The sequence below is a fragment of the Palaemon carinicauda genome, chromosome 2 (genome assembly GCF_036898095.1).
Source record: "Palaemon carinicauda isolate YSFRI2023 chromosome 2, ASM3689809v2, whole genome shotgun sequence".
Classification (NCBI taxonomy): domain Eukaryota; kingdom Metazoa; phylum Arthropoda; class Malacostraca; order Decapoda; family Palaemonidae; genus Palaemon; species Palaemon carinicauda.
The window spans coordinates 9027205-9045595 of NC_090726.1; the positions used below are offsets into that span (position 1 = coordinate 9027205).

At 41.7% G+C, this 18391-nt stretch overlaps 1 long non-coding RNA gene across 1 annotated transcript; it reads right to left on the reverse strand.

Moving 5' to 3' along the window:
- Positions 1-1009: 1009 nt before the first annotated feature.
- On the reverse strand, positions 1010-17318 carry LOC137615158 (uncharacterized). The gene is made up of 3 exons (XR_011039167.1): positions 16457-17318; positions 13429-13559; positions 1010-1027 (listed from the first exon to the last, which is right to left on the reverse strand). It is a non-coding gene; the product is annotated as an uncharacterized lncRNA (long non-coding RNA).
- Positions 17319-18391: the final 1073 nt, after the last annotated feature.

Genomic DNA, 18391 nt, shown 5'->3' on the forward strand with positions numbered 1-18391 from the left:
CTCTAATTCTGACACTTGAGCAAGACTAACATTCTTTACTACAGCATTTCATCTACATCATAAATAACTCTAATATTACTATAGTTATTACTACATACAGTAATTTCATTAGATCACCGAGTGAGCAATCATAATTATCTTCAAGTTGGCTCATAAGAATTTCTTTTATTAATTATGTTAGAACTTAACTATATATATTAATTACAGCTCCCTAAAAATTTACCAATTTGAAATTTGACTAGTTGAAAATGTTAAATTCTGATTACATTTCTTCCAACAATTTTTCAATATCTAACATTCATTGTTTGAAGTAGGTTGGACAATAACATGAAGCAAGTTTAATTAACTTACAGAAAACTCCATATCATTTCTTAGAATCTTGTCTAGCAAAAATCCGAAGTTATACATCACTGTTTATTTGATCTTAATCAGATTTAGCTTTTTAATTGCTTCATCATGTTCAATTGTAGGTACAGTATTGTTCTGTAATCTCTGCATTAAAAGTGACAAACGACAAAAGTGAATAAAGATTAACATACAGTACATCACGTTTACACAACTTTATCAAAGATGCTAAATGTCACCTTGTCACCTTTTGAGCTCACCAACATTACAGAAACTCTAAGCTACAGCTGAATTGCTATAGTACTCAACCAAAACATTTAAGATATTTCCCTACTACCCTTATAAGGCTATTAATGAAAATAACTGTTGAAATATGAATTGTCGAAGCAGAAGTAAAGAATTTCCATTTGCAAAATATTTCAAGAATAAAATTTTCCAATACATTTTGATATCAATAATGAACAACTATTACACAAGTCTCTGTTTTGAGAGGAAACTTAACCCTTTCTCAAAATAAAAATTCTTATCTTTTTCGGAAATCATCTCTTTGTTCTTTTCAAATTCTCTTCGTACTCTTTGGTAGAAATACTCTTGATCTGTTAACTGTAAAGTTCTACCATACTGCAGAAGGGCACGATACAGCTGCAGCACTTGAGTTCGCGTAGGAGCCATTATAATCAACCTGGAAAGCAACCACAATTCTAAAACAATTTTATTCATTGCTTATATTATTATTATTACTACTTGCTAAGCTATAACCCTAGTTGGAAAACCAGGATGCTATAAGCCCAAGGGCCCCAACAGGGAAAATAGCCCAGTGAGGAAAGGAAACAATGAAAAATAAAATCTTTCAAGAACAGTAACATTAAAATGATATTTTAATTATAAAATAAATTTTTGAATATACTTACCCGGTGAATATATATAGCTGCAACTCTGTTGCTCGACAGACAAAAAACTGTAAAAAACTCGCCAGCGATCGCTATACAGGTTGCGGGTGTGCCCATCAGCGCCAACTGTCGGCCAGATACCATACTCAATGTAAACAAAGACTCAATTTCTTCTCATCCCACTGCGTCTCTATTGGGGAGGAAGGGAGGGTCGTTTAATTTATATATTCACCGGGTAAGTATATTCAAAAATTTATTTTATAATTAAAATATCATTTTTAAATATTTAACTTAGCCGGTGAATATATATAGCTGATTCACACCCAGGGTGGTGGGTAGAGACCAGTTAAATATGTTTACATCTTATGAGCTAAGAGTTTTTATTTCATTTTAGAAGTTATCAAAATAACAAAAACAAAATAAATAGGTACCTGGTAAGGAAGTCGACTTAGACGATTACTCTGCCTTATAAGTACGTCTTCCTTACGGAGCCTCGCGATCCTCTTAGGATGCTGACAGACCCCTAGGAGCTGAAGTATCAAGGGCTGCAACCCATACAACAGGACCTCATCAAACCCCTAATCTGGGCGCTCTCAAGAAATGACTTTGACCACCCGCCAAATCAACCAGGATGCGAAAGGCTTCTTAGCCTTCCGGACAACCCATAAAAAACAACATTAAAAACATTTCAAGAGACAGATTAAAAGGATATGGAATTAGGGAATTGTAGTGGCTGAGCCCTCACCCACTACTGCACTCGCTGCTACGAATGGTCCCAGTGTGTAGCAGTTCTCGTAAAGAGACTGGACATCTTTCAAGTAAAATGACGCGAACACTGACTTGCTTCTCCAATAGGTTGCGTCCATTATACTTTGCAGAGATCTATTTTGCTTAAAGGCCACGGAAGTTGCTACAGCTCTAACTTCGTGCGTCTTCATCTTAAGCAAAGTTCGGTCTTCCTCACTCAGATGTGAATGAGCTTCTCGTATTAACAATCTGATAAAGTATGACCAAGCATTCTTTGACATAGGCAAGGATGGTTTCTTAACTGAACACCATAAAGCTTCAGATTGGCCTCGTAAAGGTTTGGTACGCTTTAAATAGAACTTAAGAGCTCTAACAGGGCATAAAACTCTTTCTAGGTCATTGCCTACGATCTCCGATAAGCTGGGAATATCGAAAGATTTAGGCCAAGGCCGAGAAGGCAGCTCATTTTTGGCTAGAAAACCAAGTTGCAGCGAACAAGTGGCTTTTTCCGACGAAAATCCGATGTTCTTGCTGAAGGCATGAATCTCACTGACTCTTTTAGCCGAGGCTAAGCATACCAGGAAAAGAGTCTTAAGAGTGAGATCTTTCAGGGAGGCTGATTGTAACGGCTCCAACCTGTCTGACATGAGGAATCTTAGTACCACGTCTAAATTCCATCCAGGGGTAGCCAAACGACGCTCCTTGGTGGTCTCAAAAGACTTAAGGAGGTCTTGCAGATCTTTATTGTTGGAAAGATTTAAGCCTCTATGCCGGAAGACCGATGCCAACATGCTTCTGTAGCCCTTGATAGTGGGAGCTGAAAGGGATCGTCCTTTTCTCAGGTATAAGAGAAAATCAGCTATTTGAGCTACAGAGGTACTGGTCGAGGATACAGAAACTGACTTGCACCAGTCTCGGAAGACTTCCCACTTCGATTGGTAGACTCTAATGGTAGACGCTCTCCTTGCTCTAGCAATCGCACTGGCTGCCTCCTTCGAAAAGCCTCTAGCTCTCGAGAGTCTTTCGATAGTCTGAAGGCAGTCAGACGAAGAGCGTGGAGGCTTTGGTGTACCTTCTTTACGTGTGGCTGACGTAGAAGGTCTACCCTTAGAGGAAGACTTCTGGGAACGTCTACTAACCATCGAAGTACCTCGGTGAACCATTCTCTCGCGGGCCAGAGGGGAGCAACTAACGTCAACCTTGTCCCTTCGTGAGAGGCGAACTTCTGCAGTACCTTGAACGGTGGGAATGCGTAGAGATCCAGATGTGACCAATCTAGGAGGAAGGTATCTATATGTATTGCTGCTGGGTCCGGGACTGGGGAGCAATAGATTGGAAGCCTCTTGATCAGCGAGGTTGCAAAGCGATCTATGGTTGGTTGACCCCAAGTGGCCCAAAGTCTCTTGCACACATCCTTGTGGAGGGTCCATTCGGTTGGAATTACTTGCCCTTTCCGACTGAGACAATCTGCTATGACGTTCAAGTCGCCTTGGATGAACCTCGTTACTAGGGAGATGTCTTGACCTTTTGACCAGATGAGCAGGTCCCTTGCGATCTCGTACAACGTCAGTGAGTGGGTACCTCCTTGTTTGGAGATGTACGCCAAGGCCGTGGTGTTGTCCGAGTTTACTTCCACCACTTTGCCTCGAAGGAGATACTCGAAGCTTTTCAAGGCCAGATGAACTGCCAACAGCTCCTTGCAGTTGATATGCATGCTCCTCTGACTCGAGTTCCACAGATCTGAGCATTCCCGACCGTCCAGTGTCGCGCCCCAGCCCAAGTCCGAGAAGAGAACGTGGTGGGGAGTCTGAACAGCCAGGGGAAGACCCTCTCTTAGGTTGATATTGTCCTTCCATCAAGTCAGACAAGACTTTATCTTTCCGGAAATCGGGATCGAGACCGCTTCTAGCGTCTTGTCCTTTTTCCAGTGAAAAGCCAGATGGTATTGAAGAGGACGGAGGTGTAGTCTTCCTAGTGATACAAACTGTTCCAGGGATGACAGCGTCCCTACCAGACTCATCCACAGCCTGACTGAGCAGCGTTCCTTCTTCAGCATCTTCTGGATGGATAGCAGGGCTTGATCTATTCTGGGGGCTGATCGTCTTGTTGTTCAGCAATGTCCTCATCAGATAGTTCCTCATCCGAAAACTGATGAGGAAACGGCAACGGAGTGGGCAACGTCTGGCTCGCTGAGTCCGGTCGCACTGGTGCCTGCGTGACGGAGCCGGACGCAACGTCATGGAACTGCTGCTGCACAGCGTCCACCCGAGACTGTCTAGACCGTCTGGGTTGTGCAGTCAACACCATACCGGGTTGCGGAGGTTGATGCACCGCGTCAAAACAAGTCACCTCTGATGGTTGTTGAACGTCCTGAACGACAACAACCACCTCCGAGCGTCGCTTAACGTCAACATGCGGCTGGCAACCCACACTGGGTCGCATCGGTGGAGGAACCACCTCAACTGGTAGACGCGAGAAGGTTACCTCAGCGTCAACAGGACGCACAACCGACCGCTTGGAAGGTTGTTGGCCAGAAGGTTCAGCAGCAACCTTCTCCGCATTAAAGTCCTCCATCAAGGACGCAAGCTTGGACTGCATGTCTTGCAGCAAAGCCCATTTAGGGTCCACGGGAGCAGGTGCGGCAACAGACGGGGTTAGCGACTGAGGCGGTACCGCTTTCCATCCCTGAAAGCCTTGTTTATGCATGACATAATTGTACAGCAAAACTTCAAAGGCTCGAAAACAGCTGTGAAGTTGACCTGTAAAATCTTGGAGCGTCTCCTGGCCAGGCGCCAGGGAGAGTCTACGAGATTTGAGAAGTCTATCTGGGCAGAGGCAGGAACTCCCAAGCCGAGAACTTCTCTCGTGTCATACCAGACTCTCGCTCTATAAGCCAGTTTAAAAGAAGGGAAAGCAAAGGCTGTATCCCCCAAACTCCTCCTGGTGATAAACCAGTCGCCTAGCAAACGTAAAGCTCTCTAGGAGAGCGAGAGAGCACTAGCTTATAAACAACGGCTTCGAAGTAGCTAGGCCTAGCGTAAGTTCTGACGTTTAGGCGAACGAGGAGCAGCAGTTACAAAAAGATCCAGACAAAGATCCTTAAAAATCAGCATGATTTAATTAAAGTCCATAGAGGGCTAAGCAGCTTTAGGCTCCTCTCCGTCTGACAGAGTCCTCAAGGGAATATCAGTAGGAGGGGGAACAGCAACTTCCTCATCTAAAGGAACCTTTAGATGGGAGAGACCTACAGTGGTGGCAATGCTTTACAAGCAGAGTCCACACGCACTGGTGCATTAGTAGCGGACCAGGACGCAACGTCATGTAACTGCTTGACAGTCTGTGAACTGTCAACAACAACAGGTGCGAGAGACCAGGACGCAACGTCATGTAACTGCTTGACAGTCTGTGAACTGTCAACAACAACAGGTGCGTGAGGACGCACAGCGTCCACTCGAGACTGCTTTGACTGCCTAGACTGAGCAGTCAAAACAACTCTAGAATGCGGAGGTTGACGCACAGCGTCAAAACAAGTCAACTCCGATTGTTAGCGAACGTCCTGAACGTCAACAGGAGCATCAGCAAGTGGCCTAACGTCCAAATGTGGCTGAAAATCCACACGAGACCGCATCGAGTGTGGTTCTAAACAACCTGACTGACGTGACTTAGCTACGCCAACGTTAACAGGATGCACAAAGGAACGTTAGGTTGGCTGAAAGCCAGGATCTCGATGAGATAAACGGCTAGGCTCAACGGACTAATCGGCAGAATAGTCTTCCATAAGGGAGGCAAGCATATTCTGCATGTCTTGCCGTACAACCCATTTAGGATCAACGGAAATGGTTGTGGTAAGAGACGAGGGTAACGTCTGTGACCGCAACACTTTGCCAACAAAAAACTCTCTCGGAGTCTGTGTTACGCTTTTGTTAGGCGGCGAGCAGTTTTCCGATGACTGCATAGGGTCAGAGCTGTCCTAATGGCTGCAACCAGGACGATGGACCTGTCCTGAAAGGACTGACTTTCGCTTAAGGGCCTCGAAACCTTGTTTCAGGTTTCTTATGCGAAAAGCCTTCGGATGACGAGGAGAAAATTGTCTCTCTCGCCTTATGGTAGGGGAGATCTTGGTAAGATACACCCGATACCAGAGGGAAACGTCTGTTCGTTGATCAAGGCCTCTCGAACCCATAAGTCGTACGACATTACTTCTCCCCTGGGCTTGGGAGCTTGCAAGAGGTACCGGACTAGGTGAACGACAGGCACGAACAGACGAACCCTCGGACGCAACACTAACAATTTGCGCAATATCACTTTATCACTACGATTTTCTGTTTTGCACTTATTTCACTGAAATCGAAACTTTTACTGATTTCTACCTGAAGCACGCAATTCTACCCTCATCAAAAGGTAGTAAATGCGAAATCAGTCGTATAATGCAAGCACATTAATACCAGCAAAAAAAAACAGTAAACATCTTTTAAGATAAAAAAATTCAGTGGTTGGGGAAGAGAATAAACACTAGTTCATTCAAAACTACGTTTTCAATCTCTCACCGTACATTGCCTGGGGACGAGAATAAAACTAAAAACGTTTTATCCTTTCTCCCCGCTTGAACGGAACGTTTTCTCTCCTCTCTCTCCCTCCGTCTCTATCTCTCCCTCTCTTTCTCTCTTGATTTCGCACCTAAGAGAAGAGCCCAATTACGTTTCGTCAAAAAAACATGTTATTTGACCAAAGGAAAAAACTGAAAGGTTTTTCAATTAAAAAGTTCCTTTAAAATAGAATTTAAAACATTTAAGCTTTGAAAGAAGAATGAACAAAACGTCAGAATCGATTTACTCTTTCTGCAAAGTGAAACCGTGATACTCTCTCTCTCTATCGTAACGATAGAGCGCAAACTGCGTAGCATAAATAAACTAAACGTTAGTTCATCTTTGAAAACAGTACGAAGACTATTCAAAGAAAATCTTTCATTTAAAAAGTTTTAAATCATTAGCTCTTTAAAAGCTATTTACGATTGAAAGGGCTCAACGTGGTTTAACTTCGGTTTCCAAGTTAGGACCACCTACTCTCAGGAAAGGTCGCATATAAACAAAACATTTATTTTTTATGTTTATTATAAATGGAAAGTTAATCGAAGAGGCCTAATAAAGGCGGTGAGATATAAAATATATAGAGGAAAATCTATAATTAATTTATAACGTGATAAGATAATTACTAAAAGCCTAAACACACTTCCGTCTAAGGGAAGGGTCGGCCATTTAAAAGTCAAAGAAAGTCCATACTCTCTTTGTCACCAAAAATTAAATCTATCCAAATCGAGTTCAAGATTTAAGATGAAGATAAAACACCTGCACTGCGAAAGCTCAAACCAAAATGAAGTACTTCACCAAATATGTTGAGAAAACTCCAGGTTCTACAGCGAGTAAAAGTACGTCTTGTCGACACGTCGACAGAGAAGAAATTGAGTCTTTGTTTACATTGAGTATGGTATCTGGCCGACAGTTGGCGCTGATGGGCACACCCGCAACCTGTATAGCGATCGCTGGCGAGTTTTTTTTACAGTTTTTTGTCTGTCGAGCAACAGAGTTGCAGCTATATATATTCACCGGCTAAGTTAAATATTTAAAAATAAATATTTCCTATACAAACTATAAAAAGTTAAACTAAACAAGCAGAGAAATTAGATAGAATAGTGTGCCTGAGTGTACCCTCAAGTAAGAGAACTCTAACCCAAGACGTCGGAACACCATGGTACAGAGGCTATGGCACTACCCAAAACTAAAGAACAATGGTTTGATTTTGGAGTTTCCTTCTTCTAGAAGAGCTGCTTACCATAGCTAAAGTGTCTCTTTTACCCTTACCAAGAGGAAAAGTAGCAACTAAACAATTACAGTACAGTAGTTGACCCTTGGATGAAAAAAGAATTGTTTGGTAATCTCAGTGTTGTTAAGTGTATGAGGACAGAGGAGAATCTGTAAAGCCCATTTTTGGGCTTATGAACGCTTTAAGTAATTTTTGGGCTTATAAAGGTTAAATTTATAAAGACGAAAAATACAGATAATTATAAAAATAATAAAATAATATACCTTAGATTTCAGTTTCTGCTCTGTGGTTTGTTCCTACGCAGCATACAAACCCTTATTCTAAAATTAGGGAGATTGAATCATCACATTCTGGAACCAGTCATTAAAGTTGGATGACAAGTGGTTATCCAGATGGTGAGGGTGCATGGAGAGCCTTCACTTTTGATTCAACTGCTGACGTGTACAAATGAACAGTCAGCTCCTTACAAAAACTTTTCATATTCTTTTTCTTTCATAAAGAAATTGGGGTTATTAAGTGATCGAATGGAAGCAAGAATTTGTATTTGTTAGGGGATGGGTGAAGGCTGCAACCGGTTTATGGCTAAACCAGTTGTAGGTCAACACTTCATCTGAGTATCAGGAGCAGTATCGTACGTTGTAAAGTTGAAGAGGTTATCAACCCTGGAAGCTTTGGAGAAGTACGCGAGTCTTATGCGGTTGGATGGGGAGGCATTCACTTCCCTTGTCCAATGGCAGTAAACCAGTGAGATAACTGGACTTAAAAGAAATGAGACACTGTTTTTTCTGACTTCTCATAAGAGGCCACCTCACAGGTGGTGTTATTATGGAACTCATTCGAAGATGGCCGCGGCCAAGCATGTGGGATCTCAGGATCAAGGAAAGGCACTGTGCCCGCTCCAAGACCCCGGTCAGTAATGCCTGCAACCTCTTCCCAAAAAGAGCCTGTGCTTGTGTAGCCTTTTCAAGCACCCCAAACCACTCCTTTGAGGAATGGTGGTGGTGGGAAGGAGAGGGAAACGTTGATGCTAGCATTAACCCTCTCCTGTTATCGAGAGTAGGGAGATGCCTGTCTCATCACTAGGTAACTTGGCAGAAACATGGGGCAAGCCTTGTGTAGTGAGTGTCCTTAGGAATGATTACTTTCTACCCTTTTAGGACCACAAGCCCTCCCTCATCTTAGGTTCCGATCGAGTTCCCTTGGATCATCCAGCAAAGGTAGACAGGATGCTGGAGAAGAACACTGTTAAAGTCGTTCGACACAAGCCTTCAGGTTTCTACAGTCAGCTCTTTCTGTAGGAGAAGGCAACTGGGAGCTGAAGGCCAGTCATCAACCTCTCCTATGAACAAGTTTATTTGCAAAATAAAGATCAGGACGGAAGCAGTATGGTCTGTGCTGTCTTCCATCAAAGAGAGACTTCATGCTTTAGGTACACCTGTTCAACAGTCGTCTCAAAAGTAACCCCGCTTCTCCCTCTAAGGTACAGTGTACCAGTTCAAGAATGTGTCTAGGTAATCCTCGCGTGTTCACCTTGGTAGCCACTTAGGCCCATTAACAAAAGAATGTGTCTGCTGATGTATCTTGACGATTGGTTGATCATAGCCTTGGAGGAGCTGTTGCTACAGAATTGTGAAAGGATTCCCGCATTTTGCCGCAAGCTGGGGATTGTGGTAAGCTTGGAGAAGTCTAATCTCACACAAGCAGAGGTTGAGGTACCTGGCCGTGGTGACAGATAAAGCAGAGAGAGTCTTTTCATTAGACAATCGGAGCAGAAGGCTCATGGAGGTTAAGCAACCGTTCCTGTCCAAATCAGAAATACCAGTTCAGAGTTAGTATTTTCTTCTTGGTCACTTCTTGTTGGAGAAACTCATTACACATGGGCACCTCCACCAAAGATCCCTTCAATGGTGTCTGAAGGAACACTGGTCATCAAACAGGTATCCACTGTTCCATCCTGTTCCAGTGGGATATGAGGTTCGGACCACTGTTCTGGCGGCTCGACGAGGGGAACCTCAAATCTCCACCTCTGGACATGTACTTGCTCTCAGGTGTGTCAAAGGAGAGGTGGGGGAACACCTGGACGAAATGGTCATCTAAGGTTTGTGGATCAAAGAAGAAAGGCATCAGAACATCAACATTCTTGAGATGCAATCAGCTTCCTAGCATTTCAAGCATTCCAAGAAGGCTTGTGGGGACAATCAGTACTGTTGAGTGAATGGTCTCGTCCCTCTTTGTGAGCTGAAGCACTTCTAGGCAGCATTCCAGCGTTTCCTCTGAGCAAAAAGCTTTTTGTGAGGCACTGCACAGATGTCTGAATACTTTCGGAGGTCCTCTGTAGCTGTCTACCAAACTAAGTGGAGCCATCTATAATTAATTTCACAGAAGGGACAGTTCTCCGGTCAGAGCAACTCTAGCACATATCACAGATTTCACCATCTTCCTATACCAAGAGAAGTGCCTTTCAGTCATGGTTGTCAAAGGCTACCGCCCTGCCTTGAGTATGGAATCCAACTGAAGGGCATAAACTTCTCCACCTACAGGAAGCTGTCTATGCTCATGAGGAACTTTGAGCAGTCTTGCCCTACCTGGGATCTCAGGTCCACAGAGTGGGACGTGTCTTTAGTCTTCAAGGCTCTTACCCATACCCTGTTCGAGCCTTTGAGGAGGTAGTCATACAGGGATCTGACACTCAAGACTGATTCTGCTAGCTTTAGCATTGGCGAAGAGAGTTGGCAAGTTGCACGATCTCTCTTACTTAGTCACCCAGACCAAGGAGAGCTAGTTTTGTGCCTGAACTTTTGAGTAAAACCTAAAACACGGCGGCGCATGGCCCCAGTTTTGAGTCTTTCCATCCCTTCTCTTTAGGAGATATTGAGTGGTGATCAAGAAGAAATGCTGTTGTATCAAGTGAGGGCCTTGTGCTGCATTTTGAAAAAGATCCAACACCTCAGGCCTGAGTGTGAGACTTTTTGTTAGCACTGGCAGGACCAAGAAAAAGGTGCCAAGGAACACTGTCTCTTTATTTTCTGGCTTCGTGAGACGATCCATAGAGACTACGCCTCGACTGAAAAGAGGGTCGAGGCACCAGCTAGGACCAGAGCTCACAAAGCCAGGGGTATTGACCCCATTCTTACCTTCAAGAGAAACCTGTCAGTGACCCAACATCCACAGATATATCCTCCTCAATTGGGGAATGAGTACAAGGAATTGTATTCATTCACCTTGGAGGATGAGTTGTCTGTTATGCATGCCAACACTCCGAGTTTCTTTCAAAGAATTTATTGCGCACAAATGAAATGTTCCTATGGTGGAGTGGCACATATACTCCAGGGAGCAAGCTACTTTATATAAGAGGGCACACCCCGGTGAGTTCTTGTCATATTAAAGATAAGAAGAAACAGTAAGAGCCCCAAGATTACATCTGTACACCTTGGCTGCTGAAGTCAAAGTGACATCTCAGTGTGCTGGCGTGGGGGTAGTTCTTCCCCCCTCTGCCCAACCGTAATCACTGACACATCTCATTAAAATTATAGCAGCGAATTCCAGCCAAGCTGAAATATATACTGTAATACAGTACTCCTATTAAAGGATGTGAGTTTGTATTTATGTAGGAACAATCCCTAATTAAAACTTCTAAGTAAAACAGAATTTAGCCTTGCATCCTGAGATTACTTAATTTCTCTCTAGATACTACCATTTTTTTTCTTTTTTTTTGATATTTTGGAATAACTTTCCTTACTTGCGAGATTGGTAACCGACATACAAAATGAGCCACAAAAATTCTATATACATTATACAAATAAATTATTCAATTCATAAAATATATCTTGGGTCTTTTCACAGGTAATTATCCCAAACTAGAAGAGCTCACTTTATGTCATAAATATCAGTGCTGCCTCAGAAAGTAATGGGGATGCACATTCAGTCTAAAGCCTGGAAAGAAAATTAAGGGTCTGACCCTTTACAACCTCTTTAGGTCACTACAATGCATAATTTGACAATTTTGGAATAATTTGTATTTTTCCTAATCATACAAACCCGGAGCTCTTTACTTTAAGTAGGTGTACAAGCTGAAACTAGCCGTTAAAGCTTTCGCAAGGTGTAATTACCCTCCGCTAGTTAGCGGAGGGTGGTAGCAGGTAATGGTGGGAACCAGTATAAGTAAAGAACTCCAGGTTTGTAGTTAGGAAAAATGCAAATTAACCTAAATTTGCCATTTGTTCCAGCATTTATACAAACCTTGCGCTCTTTACATAGACTTATTCCATGGTGGGTGGAAGTCCTAAAACCAACTGGCTGGAAACTGTCCCATGGTAATATTCAGTGTTATGCACGAGCTGTTTAGAGGGCACCCTGACATCTCGTGATCCTTATAGGATGATGGCCTGGGCAATCAGAGGTAGTGTAGAATTTAGCAATGTGACTTGACTAGGTAAGCATAATATTGGAGCTAAGCTCACTTAATCTAGACATTGCCAGACTCCAACTCACTTGGAGAACGGGGCCATTTCAAATATATACATATATACTGTATCAGGTTACACAAAGGACATGGTACCCACTTGCAGTCAGAGGTGGTCAGCTGCAGAGTTCCTTGGATGTTGAGCCCCAAGAGAGGGGAGGGTGAAATAGGAAGTGGCCAGTCACTCACACATTCATCCTAGACTTACTTGTGGATAACATCTACCCTAACCAACAGCTCCTTGACCTATGAGGGAGCTGAGGTGTTACTGACCATTTTTTGTACAGCCACCACAGGACATAAGGTAAATGTGTCCATGTTCCTCTGGGTTATGTCTTGTAGGTAGTGGGGAGTGAACGTTGTTTGCCGTTTCCACGCACCCACTTGTAACACCTGCATCACTGAGAAATTCTTTTTAAACACCAGGGATGTGCTGACAACCCTGACGTCATGAGCATGGGGATGACAACTGGAAGGTGAGAAGCCTGGTTGAATGGCTCTCTAGATTACCTGTCTGATCCAGGAAAGTATCATGTTCATTATAATCTTCCTCTTGGTTTTCCTCGTGCTCACAAAGAGCCTGCTAATCTAGGGGTGGGTTCTAGAGGTTCCTTTTAAGTACAGTACTGTACTTCCTCAGTGCCCTTACAGGGCAGAGTAACAGCTGACCTGGGTAATTTGTTATAGAACCGAGACTGAATCTGGAAGGGCCCAAATCTAGGGTCCGGACAGCTGGATTTAAGCCTTAGCTACATATTCAGGGACGAAATCTAGTATCACTTGCCCCAATCCCCTTGAATAGGCAATGTCGTAGGACAGACCACGTAGCTCGCCAACTCTCTTAGCAGAAGCCAGAGCCAGAATAAATATAGTATTTCATACATAGCAAATATTACAATACTTATCATCTTACAAATTTCAATACATTACTTCAGTACAGTACTTAACAAGCACCACCCTAAGGGACAGTGATTGACTAATACCTTGAGATTTTAGCATATTAATAGTACTGATTACCATAACAGAAATTTCACCAATCTACAAACAAGAGTATGGTGAAACAGTGAGCCATTGCTTCTGGCTTGATTAAAAACTACTGTACACTAAGTATTCTTTACATTATATAGAAAAACATTAACTTCCTTTGATTACCTGATGTCTTACCTAAAAAAAACTCAGTCTTTTCCCTTTCCTTGGAGTATCAAGTCAAACTCTGTTTCAAATTTGTGCGATGTTAAGGTATAACGAGGTTGTCACAAGGCTGCTGTCTGCAATCATCCCAGTAAAATGGCTACCTATTGAATTATAATGTAATTAGGAGAAAAATTCATGGTTTCTACATGCATAATGATAAAAACAAATCACATTTATCAAAAAATTATAATTTTATGTAATCAACACAGACATACTACACTATTTTGCATAGGTTTAATGTGCCTATATTGTAGATCTAGATTATCCAGTTTTATTGAGAAAGTTTACCCTGGTAAATGAAAATAATTACGTTAAGCGAAGTGACCAGGCTTAAGATCCTTTAAAACATTTAGCTGTTTATCCAAATTCCATTGACCTAGGATTTTATATCTGCTTGAAATTTTGTCTAAATCTTAAAAAAGATAGAACAAAACCTTTGAAAAATCAAACAGGGACTTACGACAACTATAAAAACTTTTTATATTAGAATGTAAAATAAGTAAAAGTCCATATTTACAGGTACTGACACAGTGGAAACCACTTTTTGACAGCACTATTGTAGGAAAATTTTAAAAACTCTGCTACCAAGCCATGCAATAAACATGCAACAAATTCTGTTCTACTTTATCTTTAATATGAGCACTGTAGGTTAAAACTGGACTGGAGTCAGTGGCCATTTCAAGATCTAATGGTGAATACTGAAGTACTATTCTGACTGCAAGGGTCACGTCTCCATAGTACAGATTAGGTAGAGCACATGGCTCTAAGATGGGAATAAGTTAAGAGTGTCATGACAGGTTAATGTAGAATTACAGTTGAATAATTGAGTAGAGACCACTCATCACATTTCACCAGAATAAGACCCAAATACTAAAATAACAATCATGGTGTTATGGGTATGAAATAGTTCAAGTTGGACAATCTTAAATCAGGCTGTTTTGGATTGGCTTAGCGGCTTTAGCAATTAACCTAATCTAAAACTGAAGAACCACAGAATAGGCTTAGGCTCATGTTTGTCTTAAAAATTATAATTATGATAAAATAATTTTGAGGCTCTGTCTGAGGCATTCGAATCATTAATGAACAGTGTACTTTAAGAACTCTTATTGATTGAATTTTAATAACATTAGATTGATGTTTGAGGGTTAAGTTAGGTTAGGCAACATGGTATTAAGAACAAGAACTACCATTATCAAGGGGGCATTCACTGGACTTATGAATTTTAACAAAGGAAGCAAGTGATGTCGAGGACTTAGGAAGCTCATCACTATCGAAAGCTAGCCGATCTTGTGTGTTGTCCAAAGATGAGGGCATGTTTGTATCGTCATCTTTACCAGTATAATCAACAAGCCTGTTCTCTGGCTTTTCCAATGAACTAACCGCAAGTTTCCTTTTGCATATAGAACTTTTAACTAAATTGTCAACCATTGAAACATACTTTTCCATTCGTGAAACTCACTCTTTGCAATGATTATTCAAGTCACGATATCACAGAATAGCACAATAAACCATTTAGAGAAAATAAGATTTATATAGCATATTTTATGGTGTTTTATAAATATATTTTTTTAAAGATTTCTGGCACATTTCCATAGTTTTTGAGTTATGGTGGGTCAACTACCATAACAGAAAAGCTAAGGGCTTGCACTGCGTATCATCATCAATAACATTCAAAACACTTTAAAATACAGTGCACCAGTCTTATTTTATATAATTTATTTCAACTTGTTTAAATTTTCTTGTTTCCGATAGTCATCGTCATCAAAATCCAGTCATGATAATAAAAGAAAAAGTTACCGTAATAAATATCAAGCATAATCAAAATAATTGATTTTTTGTTAAACCAGGCCTTTTATGACTAGTTTGCCAAAAAAAAAAATTGCTCTATTATGTCATTTGAGCGTCAGTCTAAGTATCAAATGTAAAATCCCGGAGCCTTTGTATATTAGCGGTCAGGTCCTCTAGCATGCATAAAAAATGGGAATTTCTTGCGATTTTCTGTACTACAAAAACTAAGTCCGTTGTTCTGCAAAAACCTTTAGGTACCTTTTTGGTTTATTTTTACTGTGTTACAGATTCTGATTTCAGATAGATATATACATATATATTTCTGAAAATCTTCATTTGCTACGGGAACGAGTGTCATTTTCGAAGAGCGTAATTTTTTCTATAGGAAAAAGTAGTTTATTTCCTAGGTTACATTGCCCTGTAATACAGTAAAATAATACCAACCTTTACACAAGAACACCACCTACCCTAAACTTCCCTACCTAAACAAACCTACAAACTATGCCCTTGCCTAACTGGGAGGTAACGACTTCCTGCGACACCCTTACACCATATGGTATTTTTGATGGTTTTCAAAATAACTCTATTAGTATCTTGTAAATACATTTACATCTGGTAAATACATACCCGGGGTATTTATATCTGGTAAGTATTTACCTGGGGTTATTTACAATATTCTGATGTTTCTATTCTATAAGTTTCCGATAGATCTGAAAATACGAATTGTGGGGCATGGCCGCCATCATACAAACACCCCTTTCGGAGCCTCTAAAAAGTCCAAAATCGGCTAATTTTCGCTGGAATGTTCACGGAAAGAAATAATATCAAATACACTAATTTTGTAAATGATTGTCCCCACAATCTACATACTAGGACCACTCTGGTCATGGATGTCGGAAACGTGCGAGAAAAATTAACAACTAACGCTACATTCCCCTCCTAACCTGACCTACAAGCCGCGTCCTTACCTTCCTCGTGAATTAACACGGGGGGCTAACGCCCCCCTGCGACCCCCCAAACACTGTCGCTAACATACAAACCCCACAAACACAACCTAACCAAGCCTAGTAGTTCCCAGGTCACTACCCCTACCCGGGGCCAAGCCACCGTACCCCCTTCGTAAGTCTCTCTCCTACACAAAAAAAGCTTTGGGCAGCACTCAAAATTATATCTTAACCACATGGTCATAATAAAAGTTACTCAGGCTAACCTTATTATTCGCTGTCGCTAAAAACCAAAATCCTCAGGTTCTTGGGCCTTCAGCCTCTTCTGGGGTGGAGGATTAGGAGGAGGACTTGAATTTTCGCGACTAGTGGAAGGTCGGGCGTCGTTAGCTGAAGAACGGCTGCTGGATGGACGAACGTTACTTGGCCGAACGTTAGTAGCGTTAGAGGGAGGAGATTCAGGAATCGGCAAGAAGAGAGGACTGGCTTTGAGCGGGTAAACGCGCTTGATGAGCTGTAAAAATGCCCTGAACGGACATACGGACTTCTCTAAATATCGCTTCCTGATATAGTACTCCGCATACTTCCTCTTGCCGAACTTGCTCTCGTCCACTTCCACAATGTGCCCTGGTCCGCCAATTTTCTTATTGTCCAAAATCAACACTTGTTCACACACTTCTCGGCAAAAGTTGTACCAGTCAAGAGTGTCAGAAGCAAGGAGTTCGTTCTTCACTTCAACACAGTGTTGAGGCCAACGATGAACCCAACAACACGTGAGGAGAATGACATCACGTTCTTCGAGGTGTGAGCGCTCAAAAAATGATCCATGTCGCATTGTGACCTTTCGGCGACACTGGCGGTTACTACACCTCCAAAAATAGTTGTATTGCCCATTGCAGCCATCACGCGTGAGGGCCACATCACCTATTTGACACTTTTCACATGGACCTCTAAAATCCCCTAAGAGGCCTTCTCGAAATAAATAGTGAAAGAATTCGGGGGTAACACGAGTGAAATCACGTAGCTGTAAAAATCCGAGAGTCTTAATTGCATCAAGCTGATCAATACGGGAGATAAAATCGAAAATATCACTCACAGAGAAACTATACGGAACAGGTCTATCCATCACGGCGGTTAGAGTTGGAAAGGTCCTGGGTCGGCTGTAGGTCAATCTCGGGTCATGGGGGGATTAAAAATTTGAAATCACGCGGCCTACGAAAGGGTTAGTTCGGTTGCTTTGTTTGACACTGGCTTTATCTGACGAAATATCTTAACTAGATGCTGGATAACATAACCTTTGTTTGTATATGAAACAAAATAGTATTCGGCATAATTTTGGGACGATTTCGAAAGAAATAACAATCTTAACAAGAGATTAAAATGAAAATTGTTGGAATTAGCGAAAACATACGTACGAACATCGAAAACTGTTCATGCTTGCGCGACCAGCTGATATGCGAATCGAGCGCCGCCAAACGGGTGTTATTATAATCAGGCAGGAAACAATGATTGCGGGAAGTTTTACGACCGAGTAAGTTGGCCGTGGCTTCAGCGTACGACGCATTGTAACGGCCTTTTTCTAACATAACATTTCATGATAAATATCCAAGCAGTATCAAATGTCACTAAACATGACGTGTCCTTAAAAACTACATACTTAACTAAGGGGTAAATATGTAGATTGACGGGACAGTATTAATTTGTAAAACCGAACGTTTCTTAGACTGGGATGACACGGTCACACGGGCTCTGTCTATCGGGAAAGTTGGAAACTAAGCAGGAGCTACCCGTGACTTGCGTACGGACCATGATGAACTTAGAAAATATTGCCGTGGTAAATGTGAGCTCGAAGGACATGATGGTGGGTTATAATAAAAGATTATCACTAAAAGAGTCACTTTAATGGAGAATGTGGGAGGCAGCAGTACACAGTTCCTTCGGCCATGAACTTGCCGGTTACACTATATGGACAAAAGAAAGCGGCGTCACGCCACGCACATCATGACAAGAATTATGGGTAAAAACAAATGATTGTACCCAAGCGCATAATCAACAACACTAATGCATCATAAATAAAAGTTTAATATTCTAACACCCCCTCATAAACTTTTATTCTCATCAATCTGCAAATTACTACACATCAAACAAATATATGCATCATGGTAATCAAAAACAAACAAAATACAAAGCTATCAAAGGTC